The 15700-nt window shown below is 41.2% G+C and overlaps 1 protein-coding gene across 1 annotated transcript in view; it reads left to right on the top strand.

Moving 5' to 3' along the window:
* Positions 1 to 15700, top strand: part of SPAG16 (sperm associated antigen 16) — a 1123687-nt gene that overhangs the window by 881921 nt on the left and 226066 nt on the right. The window lies entirely within an intron of this gene.

Genomic DNA, 15700 nt, shown 5'->3' with positions numbered 1-15700 from the left:
AGAAAGCACCTGTGATCAGCTTTATCTAATCTTCTGTGGTGATCATTCTCCTTTAACATGACCTCAGCGTCTGTCTCCAACCAAGCAACTTCATTGATGGCAGCTTTCTTTTCCAACAGCCTCTCATATCTTTCACTGGCAGCTTGACATGCTTCTTCTGCAATAATTTTGCCCTTCAAAAGACTATCCATGCTAGCGTGCATCTGTACAAGTTTGTCCTGAACTACGGAGGCACAACTTTCTTTCTATTTTGGACCTCATGAGCTTCGCTAACTACATCTTCTGTCTTAAGAGAAGCAGTCTTCTTTTTCTTCTTTGCACATTTACTATCTGCAGTCCCAGTGGACATTTGGTTCCTACAGGCAACTACCTTAGTTTCACAGGGAACTACACTGGAAATACCTATCTCTAGTTTGCCTTCACTCTTATTATTACATGCAGTCATTTCATTACTTCTGCACTCTACCACTAGGGGCATATTTGAGCTAAGTCTCATATAGGCTGTGGCTGAGTTTTCTGTGCCAGCCTGTTTACAGTCTGCATTCACCTGTGCAGATTATGAAATACTTTCACCAACCGTAGACATTTCATTCTCAAAACCAGACATTTTGTAACCCTTAGCGCATAAGGCTTCTGTGTCAGTGCTGTTATAAAAAAAATTCCTGCAACACTTTTGCTTCAATACACATTTCAGATGTTTTCACTGCACTATCCTGCATAGCAAACATATTATGCACATCACATGCCATTGAATTGACATTATTACTTTCCTTTTTTTTGTCCTTTTCGGCATAAACTTTTGAACCATACATTTCCTGCAAAACGTTTGCAACATTTCATTTATCAGTTTTTTTAAGTCCATAATGCACTCTTTTATGTGTCCCTGGAATGACTTCCCCATTCCTCGGACTTGACATGCATAACGGCAGCTTTTTCGGAATTTGGACACAGTTCACACCTGTAGACAGAGAGACACCAGCTGCAATCCACTCAAGGACTTTTCCTGGTCTCCCAAAAACTTGGCAACCAGATACACACTGAACTGCACCTTTGCACCTCCAGCAACAGTCTCTCTGTTGCCCACTTGCAACAGTACTCTGTTCCACTTTTCCTCCCGAGTAACAGTATCTTGGACATCACAGTCCTTTGGCGGGGACATCTCCTGTTATGCCCTTAAAGCCACATGGTTAGCTTCTCACCGCACCTGGAAATGATCATTATCCTTCTTCATTTGAGTGTTTATCTGCACCATTTGCCTGAGAAGCTTTTTCATTGCTAACTCCCTTAGCAGCAAAGACAGTGTCACAGCCTTTTTAAATTTCTGAGCAGTGGGTCCTTTAAATTAACTGCAACATCCCTTGCATCAGTGGACAACGAATATTTCTCCACTCACGGACTTCTAGCCGACTCACAGCATGACAATTTCTATAGCAAATTTTCACCATGGATTACATCTTTTGCAAGGTAGAGAGGTTGTTTTCAATGTCAGATGCAAATCAAAAGCAAAATTCACAATTTACACGCAAAACTCTGCCGAGTGTAGACGTAACCTAAATTTCCAGACCATTTACCAGAAAAAATAAATGTGACTAGACCATTTCTTTAAACACAAATGATATAACTACCATGCAAATTAGTGAAAATGCTGCCATCTTAATATATAGATGTTTTTCTATCAGCTACTGTTCATGAATATAGGTTCCTAAAAATGTAATAAGGCATGATTCATACATCACTACTGCACTGTGGACATATAGTATGTATCACTAGTCATGTTGTATTATGCACCAGTCTTATCGTATTTCTCCTCTGTTGCTAGATTTATATGCTTTTCTATGAGCATTGGGACATTTTTCTTTCCTTTTCCGCCGTGTGCATGGGTGACATTTATTTTGACATCTTATCATTAATTGTGCTTTGAACACCACCATAGATCACACAAAAGATTTTTGAACTTAGTGAAATATCTCCTCTTGCTAATATGATGGACATTTGTTATGAACACATAATAAAAGACATGATAATACACAATTGTGAGCATAATGATCAGAAAAAAACAAGCACAAATCATGCACATACATACTGTATATGGAACACTGGCTTGACTAGAGGGGATGTAGTTGCACCCTGGCCCCAAAGCCTTAGGGGGCCCATAAGGCCTCTCTTCTCCATATTAGGGGAGCCTAGTACTATGAATAGAGCATTATATTTGGGGGCCCTGTTACAGGTTTTGCATTGGGGCCCAGGAGCTTCAAGTTACGCCTCTGCGATAAGGGGTTAAGATAAACTTTTGCATCTGGGGCCCATGAGCCTTTAGCTACACCCCTAATGTAGAGTATTGTAGCACTATGCTAAACAGGTAACCTGAAGCCCAATGTATTACGCACCAAGAATTTAGATCTCACTAGAGCTTTTGATGTGAGATTTACACTATTATTCTATGGAATTGATTTCAATCAGAGCTGCAGTTACAAGCATCGGCCACTACACAGGGATTGGAGCATTTGCTTCCGCTCTGACCCCTGTGTATTTGCGGCACTATCAGCGAGTGCCTGATCAGCTGGGGTTCCAAGCAGCGCATACCAGCCGATCAACTATTGATGACCTTTTCTGAGGATATTGGATAATACATTTGTTTCTTGTTTTCAAGTGATATTTTCTTCTTCATGAACTTTAATTTAGCAGTTAAAGACTGAAGTAGGTAATGTTCTTTTTTTCAGCCAAAGATAAGCTTCCAGTAATACTTACTTGAATTTCCCCAGACCTGAAACTTCAGTTCTTAACTTTATTACCAGCTGCTTTCTTCCCTTAGTTCTAGTACTTGGGGGGAGTGGGGGCTCTGTAATATTATCTCCTATAGTCACAAACAACAAGAGAATTGACAAGTCCAAGTAAGGTTCTCAGGGGATAAGATAGATCACTAGCAGATCTCAAATCTCAGTTTCTATACCTAATATAGATCTGTCACAAAACTAAAGGCTACCTGAAATCTGTACTGGATGAAGTCTTTTGTAGAAATATACAGTTACTTTTCGCAGTGTGTATTTTTTTTAACAGTGCTTAATAAGATTTCAGCTGATTTAAGTCTACAATAGTTGTGAAGAACAATATCTCAAAGACCTAACACATAGCTGCACTTATAATTTATAATGCGTTCTCTGACACTTTTATAGCTCCCCACACTTCACCATAAAAAAGGTTTCCTGTAAACATTTGGCATTTCCGTGTGATCAAAATTCATTCAATACTCCCTATTTGATAGTAAGATCATCTTGAATTATTAAACAGCATGTATGCAAGTACTTGGATAAAAATGGAGTAATTAACCAGAGCCAGCATGGGTTTGTAACAAACAAGTCATGCCAGACAAATCTAATTTCCTTCTATGACAGAATCACCAACTGGGTTGATCAGGGAAAGGCGGTGGATATAGTATATCTTGACCTTAGTAAAGCATTTGACAAAGTATCTCATACCATACTTATTGAAAAAATGATCAAATATGGGATTGACAAGGGAACAGTTCTGGGATGTATTAAGAGATGCATAGAGTCTAGATCATGTGAGGTCATTATCCCCCTCTACTCTTCCTTAGTCAGACCTCATCTGGAATACTGTGTCCAGTTCTGGGCACCCCACTTTAAAAAATACATAGATGAACTGGAGCAAGTTCAGAGAAGAGGTAACAAGATGGTGAGTGGTCTGCAAATCATGTCCTATGATGAACGGTTAAAGGATCTGGGAATGCTTAGCTTGCAAATAGAAGGCTGAGAGAAGACTTAATAGCTGTCTACAGATATCTGAAGGGCTGTCACAGTGCAGAGGGATCATCCCTATTCTCATTTGTACAAGGAAAGACTAGACGCAATGGGATGAAACTGAAAGGGAGGAGACACAGATTAGGTATTAGAAGACACTTTCTGACAGTGAGGGTGATCAATGAGTGGAACTGGTTACCACAGGAGGTGGTGAGTTCTCCTTCAATGTAAGTGTTCAAACAAAGGCTGGACAAATATCTATCTGGGAGGATTTAGTAAATCCTGCATTGAGCAGGGGGTTGGACCCGATAACCCTGGAGGTCCTTTCCAACTCTACCATTTTAGGATTCTATAATTATTTGTTTTTCAGCTGTTCTGTGATTGAAAAGCAAGATGTTGAGATGTGGCATATTCTGCCATCCGTTATTTTCAGATTTTGCTGTGAATTTAACCTACTGTTGTTGTAAAAGGTTAAATTTAATGCAAATCCACGATAACCTCTGCATGCTTATAAATGCAAATTTATTATTCTGCTTCATACTTTGTGTGATATTACAATATACTTCCATAACATACTTTTACTAGCTCTCTCTTTCTATTAGCAGATCTGATGTAAAAAGATTAGTGTAGGTGTAGGGAATGTACAATCCCTCCAACAGTTTTCTGTAATGGAGCTCTGTCATACTGAGCAGTAACATCCATAAGAGGGTTATACATGCATAAACCATGTGCAAAAGAGCCTCCTTTTGTAGCTGTCTAAACCAAAGTTTGGGTCTGAACAGAAATCTTCCCCTGTAGATTGCTATTTTCAGAAGTCTGTTGTCTGCTTGTGGTATGCAGGTTATACCGTGTTTCCCCGGTAATAAGCCATACCTTGATTTCTGGAGGGTGGGGGTACTTCAAATATAAGCCTTCCCCTGAAAATAAGCCCTAGCTACACTACATGAAAATTAAAGAAATACTCCCCTAGCAGGCAGCGTCCAGGTCCCTCACGCTGGGCTACTTCCAACTGGGAGCTTACGCCACCCACACATTAATATACATTCCACCCACTTAGTTTGGCAGTAGAGAACCAGATGGACCCATCTGGTTAGCAGTTCTATGTAAGCGATCAGCAATGTGAAACATGCATTACCAAGCTTGTTTTGATTGGTTATTACTAGAGATGAGCGAGCACCAAAATGCTCGAGTGCTCGTTACTCGAGTCGAACTTTCAGTGATGCTCGAGAGTTCGTTTCGAGTAACGAACCCCATTGAAGTCAATGGGCGACTGGAGCATTTTTGTATATGACTGGTGCTCCGCTAAGGTTTTCATTTGTGAAAATCTTAGCAAATCACCAAAGTCATGTAAAAAACACAGAAATGGATAGGCGTTCTCCTCTGCCACAGCTGTAACAGCTGTGGCAGAGAAGAACGATGTTAGCCCATTGAATTCAATGGAGCCGGCAATACAGCCGGCTCCATTAAAAGCAATGGGCTGCCGGCGAGCGCCGGATGAATTTTCGGGAAGGGCTTAAAAATATAAGCCCTTACCTGAAAAAGAAAGATTTTAGTGTAAAAAAGAATAAAAATGCAGGCATTCTCTTCAATGGAGCCGCTGCTGCTGCCGGCGACTCCATTGAAGACAATGGTCCGCTGGCACACCTGAATTCTTTTTCAGGGAAGGGCTTTACATATAAGCCATTCCCTGGAAATGAATTAAAAGTGATTTAAAAAACAAAAAAAATAGATACTCGCCTCCCTTCAGCTGCCGGGGCACAGCCGCGTCTTCTCCTGCTGTCCCCTGCACTGTGGTGCTGAACTGCTGTCAATTAGCTGAGAGCTGCGCTGAGCCAATCAGAGGCAGCTCTCACTCACCCATTCATGAATTCATGAATGGATGTGAGTGAGATCTGCCTCTGATTGGTCAGGCTGTGACCAATCAGAGGCAGCTCATTCAGCAGGATGAATGCTGAATACTACTCACAGCTGTTCAGAGCAGTTCAGGAGAACTGCCAGCTGGCCGCAGCTGAACTCCGTCTGCCGGGACCAGGAAAGTATATATATATATTTTATTTTTACACATTTCTGCATGAATTGCAGGAAAGGGCTTATATATTTAACCCCTTCCCGACAATTCATCCCGCGATCACCGGCATCCCATTGCTTTCAATGGAGCTGGCTGAATTGCCGGCTCCATTGAATTCAATGGGCTAACATCGTTCTGCCGGGACAAGGTGAGTATATATTTTTTTTCACTTTTTACACATTTTAGTATGATTTTCAGGTAAGGGCTTATATTTTTAAGCCCTTCCCGAAAATTCATCCCGCGCTAACCGGCAGCCCATTGCTTTCAATGGAGCCGGCTGTATTGCCGGCTCCATTGAATTCAATGGTCAGTGCTCGTTTAATCAAGACGAGCACCGCGTGGTGCTCGTCTCAAGTAACGAGCATCTCGAGCACCCTAATACTCGAACGAGCATCAAGCTCGGACGAGTATGCTCGCTCATCTCTAGTTATTACTCTTGCAGGAGATAACAATGTTAAACTTGATGTTTTGGAAAAAAGGAAAAATCGGATATAAATAAAGAATTTATAAAAAAAAGAGGTGGGGATATAACTAGAAAACATAACAGAAGCAAGAAATCTAATTGACATAAAAACTGACTTAATAAAAATACGTATGATGTTAGGAAATGCCAAATAAAATTGTGTCAATATAGCCAATAACCATTATACCTACATAAAGGAGTTGAGGGTATTTTTAAATTGGGTAATAAGATTAGAGAAATGGAGTTTAAAAATGAATGGAAGATATTAAAAACAATCTTTAATATTTCATGAAAGAGATAAATGGAAAATAAGTGAAAATAAAATGTATTAGGGAATATGGATTAAACTGTTTGTAATTAAAATTTAGCAACATGTAAACCCATGCGTGTGAAAATGCAGAGGTGTATAAATAAATAAATATATAAAAAGCTGCCGTATGTGAGAGGAGCAGGTATTGAGCAACAATTCATCAAAAATGTATCCAACAAAGTCCTTTCTCCTGAAAACTCGATTCCTCTATTAAGTACTGTTACAAATACACCAAATGTATGTAATCTTTGATCTCTTTCACATACCAGACAATGCTTTCACCATGAGTATAAAAGGAATAACTAAATAAAGCATATGTGAAAATGAATACAGCATATATAAAAAAAATGAGTGTATGTGTATATATATATATATATATATATATATATATACATACACACACACACTGTGTTTCCCTGAAAATAAGACCCTGCCCTATATTAAATTTCTTCGACCACTGCTCAGCCAATCAATGCAGCGCTGGATGAACTAATGCGATGGCTGTGATTGCTTTATCCAGCACGCCATTGATTGGCTGTGCATCGGTGGAAGAACCAATCACAGCCATCGCTTCCTGGAGGTGGGATTTATAAACCCCGTAACCAGGAAGTGATGTACTGAGAACTGTGGGAACCACGCCAAACCTCTAGAGAGGTCCTCCAAAATGTCCCTTTTCAGCTGAATGAAAGGCAAACTTTACAGCCCTAAGCTGTGTAGTGGAACATTTAAGAGTGAGCCACCCTTTATGAAAATCATATACTGTAGATGAGCTTGTGTAAAGTACCTTTCTCCCAGTGATTGTTCTCCTGCAATTATTATGCTTGATTACTACATTAAATGTTGAAAACACATCTTATATCTGTAGAGCACAGGAGATAAATGGCTGCGAAAACTCTGGTTCTACTTCCATTCAGAAGAAAGAAGGGGATCATAGAGGAAAAATCTATTCTGAGGTTCTGCCAAGAATCATAGACATTTGATTCCCAGTAGATTTAAACAAAAATCTACCCCTAAAGATTGCTATTTTCCACAGGCTTTTTGTTATGTCTGTGCAGTGCTTATACTATGTGGCCTACATGGGCGTAAATGTAATATCCAGAAAGGATGAATATTCTAAAGCAGAGAAGCAGATATAGGAATAATGAAACCAAAATGTGGTGAGAAAAGGAATCTGACTCTTAACCACAGACATGAGATCTCTGCCTAATAGTGGAGCACTCGTCTTAATAAGGGCGACCGCATCAGGAACCTAGGGTGACCCTAACTTTTCCTAGGATGACAGAGTGTTATGCAAATGATAGATGACACTGTAATATTTGAATGACCACAAATACACAGCGGAGCAAGGTGTTACATAGCTTCACAGGTAGTGTGCTGCAAACTTAGCTTGACTGGAGACTCAGGTTAGGTAGGGAATAGAGATGAGCGAACGTACTCGGTAAGGCCGATTTCGCAATCGAGCACCGCGATTTTCGAGTACTTCACTACTTGGGTGAAAAGATTCGGGGGGTGCCGTGGGTAAGCGGGGGGGGGGGGGGGGGAGAGGGAGAGAGAGCTCCCCCCTGTTCTGCGCTGCTGACCCCCGGCGCCCCCCCCCCCCCCGAATCTTTTCGCCCGAGTAGTGAAGTACTCGAAAATTGCGGTGCTCAATTGCGAAATCGGCCTTACCGAGTACGTTCGCTCATCTCTAGTAGGGAACCAATGACTGGATCAAAACAGCTTCAGATAAGAGTCTTCAGACAGAAGTCCACAGACCAGGGCACAAACAGAATGTCAGACAGGATGCCAGATTCATAACAACAAAGACAAAATTCAATGGAGTTCAGACAGCAAGACAGACAGGAGTTACATCAAATAAAGCTGAAGAATAACCAGCACCCTTTGAAAAGAGGGTCGGAATAAATGTCCAAAGACTAATGCTGATTGGTTGACTAGGCTACAAAAACTCCCAGCCAACCAATCATCCACCCTCAGGCATAAATATGAACTTAGCAGTGCCCAGTGCCAAAATAACAGTGAGTGTGCATGGTGTGAGGATCATATGCGCACTGTGACATCACCCCTGTCTATCCCTGTGCTGGATCTGTCACACCGTGACACTATTGACTGCTTGTGGCATTCAGGTTTTATGCATTGTCTTAACCCTTTCCAATCCACTGTCTGACGTCTGAAGACATTCTAATTGAAGGCTGTACAGCTCCGATGTCGGAAGATGTCTGGCAGGGTATTCTTACCGTATATTAGTGGCCGCACTGTTGTCGGAGGCCTCTCCAGCATGTCCCATACCAGGAGATGGCACCATTGTATAATGGCAGAAAGAGAAAGCCCCCTAGGAAACCCTGAATCCAAAATTGGATTGCAAAGGGTTAAATCTATCTGTAATTTGTTGGTGGGCTCCAGGTTGAGATGTAAGGTCTTTAGTTCACTTGCCTCCCCCTTTCTGTGCTTGCTTTTTCATGTGGAAGCATTTCAGCAAAATACAGTTCATTAGGTAAATTGCTCATCAATCACCCAAACTATGTCTAACCTGGAGGTTCACAATAGGGATGATTATTGAAAATAATGTTATTAGAATTCAGATTGACTCCAGACTACAATGGTTTGATGCATTTGTTGAATGAGTTATTAACAACTTGTAATTTTTTTACTGGAGTTTTTTAATAAAAGCAGACAATGAGGCCGGGGTATATCGTAATGGATATGCAGGACAGGTGGAACTACAGCTTAAACTTTTTTTTCACATTAATTGTTAACAGTGAAAATAAGTAGGTTTCAAGCAGGCGCTTCAGGAAGATGTTAATAAATGCTTACTTACTCAGCCAAAAACTTAATAACAGTAATTTACAAATCATCTGATTATCAGTTGTTGGATGCAAAGCGTTTTGTGCAGAGTATTGTGTGTTCTGTTCACTAAAAGAAAAAAAAACAACTTTTGTCAGGAGACTGTTTTGTTCCTGTATATGCTTTAATTTCGTTTTCATATATTCCTCATTTGTCTGAATACTAATCTATTGAATGACACATGAGATCAGGGGCGTAACTGTAGAGGGTGCAGGGGATGCGGTTGCACCCGGGCCCAGGAGCCTTAGGGAGCCCATAAGGCCTCTCTTCTCCATATAGAGAGTCCAGTACTTATGAATAAAGCATTATAGTTGGGGGCCCTGTTACAGGTTGTGCATTGGGGCCCAGAAGCTTCAAGTTATGTCTCTGTGCAGCATGGTTTAGGTATGGGTACGGGTACAGATACAGACAGAGGGGGGGGGGGGCCCAGCTCACATTTTGCATCAGGGCCCATAAGCCTTTAGTTACGCCCCTGCATGAGATAGCAGTGCACCTTTAATGTAAGTAACCAAGCATTAGCTATCAACAACTGAAGAATTTTCATTAGGACATAAAGAAAAAGCAGAATCATATTCAAAATCAATACTACAAGCAAAAACAGATAATCCCATCACAGTGGTCGAACACTGAGCAGAAGGGTCTATGGTGATGAGGCCAGGCAGCCCAGGATGCATGCCGTCCTTATGTGACTGGGTACGTTCCCCCTTTCCAAGCTTAAAGCAAATTCATATAATGTTCCTGCCTTTCCCAGGATAATTATCAGACATAAGCGTATACTGATTGTTATGTCCTGCCATAAACAAAGAAAATAGAAAAGTTCATGTTTTCTGTCTCGTTATAGGGGTAATTCCATATATTTCCAAAATCCGTTTTTTTTAGGCATATATAGGGATAACACCAAAAATTTCTATATGTCTATGCTGTCCATTGATGGAGTCCATCCAGTCAGTTTGACTAACCACAGTTAAAACTGGAGGGTGCCTATCCTTAATAGCCAATAAGTTTGATAACTTCACACAGGATTCTTCCCTCTTATTATGCTCTGAGGCCTTGTCCATATCGGTATAATCTTCATCATAAAACACCAACATAGATTTGGCACATAATCCATGGCAGAAATCTAAGAATATGCCCTGAATTTCTACAGTTGATTTGCATTTCAAACTGCCAAAGATCTGCATGTGAATTCAATGGGCATCTTTGCATGTGGACATCCAACATGGTTTCTGTGTGAACAGCAGCAAGAATTGACATGTCCGTCCTAAATTTTCACACTGCAGTTATGCCTTAGATTTACATAAAACCACTGCAGGTCTGCATGTGAATTTAGCTCTATTCAATTGGGCAACTCCATATGCAGGCATCTGACATGATGTTGCATCTAAAGGCCCTTTTACACGCAACGATTGTCCCTCAAATTTTGACTCCCTTTGTAGGCCATCATGGGTGGTCTAATAAATTCCGGAATCACATCCCAACATTTACCAATAATCGGCCAGTGTTTACGGATAATATTTCTGACCCTTCCACTCTCTGGGCCGAAGGTGGAAATAAAAGAAATCCTTGGTTCTCTGGGGGTTTGAGTTTTAATAGTTGGTAATTCCACTTGTGCTGTACCCTTCACTTTAGTACGAGTATCTCTTAACAACCGATGCGGGTATCTTCTTCTCTTCAGAAATTTTGTACACATCTCCTCAAGACGAGTGTTGACCATTTCCTCATTCGTAATACGACGAACCCGCAACATTTGTAACCATTGTAAAGAATCCATCATTCTCCTTGGATGGTTGCTACTATAGACCAGTAAAGAATTACGATCAGTAGCTTTCGAAAATAGATCAGTCTTGAATGAGGAATTAACAATTGACACTCGTAAGTCCAGGAACTGAATGGACTCCCAAGATGATGTCATGGTGAAACTAAGCTAAATCCCATTCAGAAACATATTGAATTCAGATAGTTCAAATTCGGTATCCTTCTATAGGACAAAAAATCGTCTATGTACCGATACCAACAGATATTTTTCCAATGGGTAGATGGATAGACATAATCCTCCTCATAGGCACGCATGTAAGTATTGACGTAAGTGGGTGCCATGTTAGACCCCATGGCAATGCCCTGCCGCAGGTGGTTGTACACCCCCCACAAATACAATGTAATTGTTCACAGGATGTACTCCAACAGCAACAGGGCAAACTGCTGACATCCCACCAAGAAACTGGACTTATCAAGATATCGCGCCACCGCCAACAGGCCCCTTGTGTGAGTGATAGATGTATATAGGCTCACTACATCAAAAGTTACAAGACACATAGGTTCAGAAACAGTGCATTCGTTTAATTTTCTAAGGAAGTTGCTTGTATCTTTAATATAAGATTGTGACTCTTCCGCAAAATTTCTCATAATTCTATCGAGGAAGCGAGCGCTGTTACTAAACAGCAACTCACAACCTGCCACTATCGGTCTGCCAGGTGGTTTAAGCAGACTCTTGTGGATTTTGGGCAGCGTATATAATGCGGGCGTAACTGGATATTGAACATCTAGAAACTTATGTAGATGGAGTCTATCACACCTTCAAGCAATGCATCATTAAGCAAGACACATAATTGTGTCTGGTATCTAGGGGTAGGATCAGAACTCAGCTTCTCATACACCGTATCATCCTCTAATTGGCCGTAGATCTCCTCACAGTAGTCGCCAACATCCATAACTACTACCGCCCCTCCCTTGTCTGCTGGCTTTATTACCACAGCCTTGTCTTCAGCATGATGCATTAATAGAGGCATAAATGTACTCCTGTTGCATGTTGTATACTCAAGTTGCCGTTTATTAATTAAATGCCCTGATTCGAGTTAAGTGGGTTCAGATAGTAGGGTTTGTGGCCCTGGAGGCCGATAAACATGTTTAACCCCTACCCGCTCCAGGACGTACATCCTGGAGCGTCGGGGTATGTATGAAGAGAGGTCGCGGGGCGACCTCTCTTCATAGAGCGCGCGCGTCAGTTGTTTATTACAGCTGACACCTGCAGGCAATAGCTGCTATCGGCCCTGCAACCAATTGCGTCTATTAACACTTTAAATGCATACATTTTCCCGTGGTGAGATCAGGGGGAGCTGTGCAGGCGTCATGGCAGCCTGGGGCCTTCTGAAAGGCCCCAGGGCTGCCTTGAGAGACTGCCTATCAAGCCATCCCTGTGGGGTGGCTTGATAGGCTGCTTGTCACATTGCAGAATGACGTAGTGCTGTAGCATTACATCATACTGCAGGAGCGATCAAAGAATCGCATGTTGTAGTCCCCCAGAGGGACTTAAAAGTAAAGTAAAAAAAAGATCAATAAAGTTTTTTTAATTGTAAAAAAAAGTAATAAAAGTTTAAATCACGCCCCTTTTGCCATATCTTAATTGAAAAAATCTAAATCCTAAAATAAAAATACATATTTGGTATTGCAGCGTCTGTAAAAGTCCGATCTATCAAAGTAGCCCATTATTTACCCTGCATGATGAACGTCGTCTGAAAAAAAACAAAAAGGCACTTTTTCAGTCACCACGTCTCCCAGAAGAAGCGCAATAAAAGCAATCAAGAAGTTGTATGTATTCCGAATTAGTACTAACGTAAACTACAGGATATCCCGCAAAAAATGAGTGGTACAGTAAAAAAAACTATACACGTTTGGTATCGTAGTAATTGGACTGACTCATAGAATAAATAGAATAAAGTTATCATGTCGTTTTTGTTGCAGTTTGTGCGCCGTAGAAACAAAACGCACTGAAAGATGGCGGAATGTCGCTTTTTTAATTTCACTTCACTTAGAATTTTTTTTACGTTTTTCAGTACATTATATGGTACATTAAATAGCACCATTGAAAACTACAACTTGTCCCACAAAAAACAAGACCTCATACAGCGACTTCGATAAATAATGGACTTATGATTTTTTAAAAGGGGGAAGGAAAAAGCGAAAATGGGGGAAAAAAGGGTCCGCGTCATTAAGGGGTTAATAGTAGTGGTGAATAAAGAGTAGTGGCCACTTTGATATTGTGCATTTTAGGTTTTATTTAGTTCTGTGCATATTACTGGTTACTATGACAACTTTAGTGCTAGTGACGCAAGGTAATTGCCATTGGGGGGATACTCTTGTGCGATTTGGTATACCCGTGCATGCACAGTTGGTACTCTGGCCTGGGGCAGTTTGACGTCATCAATGGATCCCACGCGGTCTCTGAGCCCCCGCCAAAGGGGCCTGGGTAGTAGCGAGACGCTGTTTCTGCTTGCAATGGCGTATCTACACATGTTGGGTAGCAATGTATGTCATTGATTTGTTAATCATGTTCGGGTATTAAGACTAGTTCAGCTTTATTAGAAGTGTGTTTATTGGCTGATGATGTATTCAAATACGATATATATTGTCTGTTGAGGGGATGGTGTGCTATGCTTGACAAAGACCTGGTAAGAATATAGTTGCTGCCATTACTCTAAGGGAGGAATAAAAGGTTTTTATACTTTTTTTGCATCACTGTGCTGCCACGGACTCTTCATTTTTCTGCATAAACCAACAGAAAAGTGTCCTAATCGGCGTTCAGCGCCAGAATGCCAGTGAGCATGCGTCCGCATGAGGGTTACCTGAGCCGGTGCGATTCCATGATGTCACACTGTTCCCTATCCTTATATGTAGCTGATGAGTTGTGACTAGAGATGAGCGAGCATACTCTCTAAGGACAATTACTCGATCGAGCATTGGCCTTAGCGAGTATCTCCCTGCTCGGCAGAGAAGGTTCGGCTGACAGAGCGGGTGACAGGTGAGTTGCGGCAGTCAGCAGGGGGGAGCTGGGGGGAGAGAGAGAGATCTCCCCTCTGTTCCTCCCCGCTCTCCCCCATAGCTCCCCACCCACCGCCGGCAGTCGAATCTTTGCTCCCGAGCGTGCAGGTACTCGCTAAGGGCAATGCTCGATCGAGCAATTGCCCTTAGCGAGTATACTCGCTCATCTCTAGTTGTGACACATGATATCTGAATTAAAAACTAACATGTCAATGCTTTTTCTGTGATGCATGAACTATGATGCCGATTCCCATTACACATCACAGGATGCAAAAATCACATGGCATTCGAGCTCAATAGACTTAATCTAAATGAAGCTTAAGAAGAAGACAGGGTGCTCCCTATGTAACTCATATCCCTACACATTTCTCCAAGTAGTTATGCTTTATTCATCAAGGGACATAATTGATTAATAGTCCCATCACTAAAAGGCAGGTTCTGTACTATAGACCTGGACTACCATTGACCAACCTCTCCATGCCAGTGAGTACAGGGCTAGAACAAATAAAGTATGTGCTTCTAAATGTCATACAAGCCATAGTCAATATTGTGTGTAGTTATCACTGACCCTCCGTCTGGCCACTTAGAATAAACTCTAACCGATTGTATATGATGGTCATGTGTTTGTTCCGTGAGATCTGGTAACTTGAAACAAGAGTAAAGCGTAAAACAATATTAAACATTTTAAACCATGTTAAAACCCTTTTTTTATAGAACTAGTGAGACTTTTACAACTCAAGAAGTTATTTTCCTTTAAATCTCATAGCAGAGGGTACATTATCCTATAAATACATCGCGTTGAGAGCAAATGAGGCAGAGAAATGGAAAAGGCAAATTCTAGTGGTCATAAAAGTAGAGTATGATATATAGGTTACGGAGGTTATTTCTTCAGATTTGATAAAGAAGTTGTTCCATATAATTTAAGAATATCCTGTAATGCTGGCTTCTCAGATCTAAGAAGGTATCTGGCAGCTAAATATCTTAGCACGACACAAAGTCCACAACAGCTTGAAATGAGGATCATTTTGCAAGTTAAATTGAACAGTTTTGTGCCCGGTTACTGTTTGCACTGAATATTAGAAAGCTGCCCTATGGTCTGAAGTATTCTCTTCCTGACACAGACTCTGAGCAAATGTTTAAATTGTTTAAACCAGCGGCTAGAAAAGAAACCAAGTCAGATGTGCAGACATTGTTTGTCTATGGCATCCCTTCACGGAACAGCATTTTCACAGGAAACAGACGCTAATTTGCTAGTTCAAACAGAGATGTTTGTGGTAGTTGAACACCCCACGGTTCCGAATCATGTATCTGGCTCAACTCTCATACTGAGATCCCTTATGCTGGAAGAGATAGCATTGCACCAGTGATCAGTGTGCCATGCTGCGTTCCATGTATCCTACCTGGGGCTCATTAGTATTGTGTGCGCTTTTACAGCTCAGAGGAAA

Source organism: Eleutherodactylus coqui, chromosome 8 (genome assembly GCF_035609145.1).
Source record: "Eleutherodactylus coqui strain aEleCoq1 chromosome 8, aEleCoq1.hap1, whole genome shotgun sequence".
NCBI lineage: Eukaryota > Metazoa > Chordata > Amphibia > Anura > Eleutherodactylidae > Eleutherodactylus > Eleutherodactylus coqui.
Note: the sequence above shows the minus strand (reverse complement) of the source record. Positions and strands in the feature narration are given on the sequence as shown.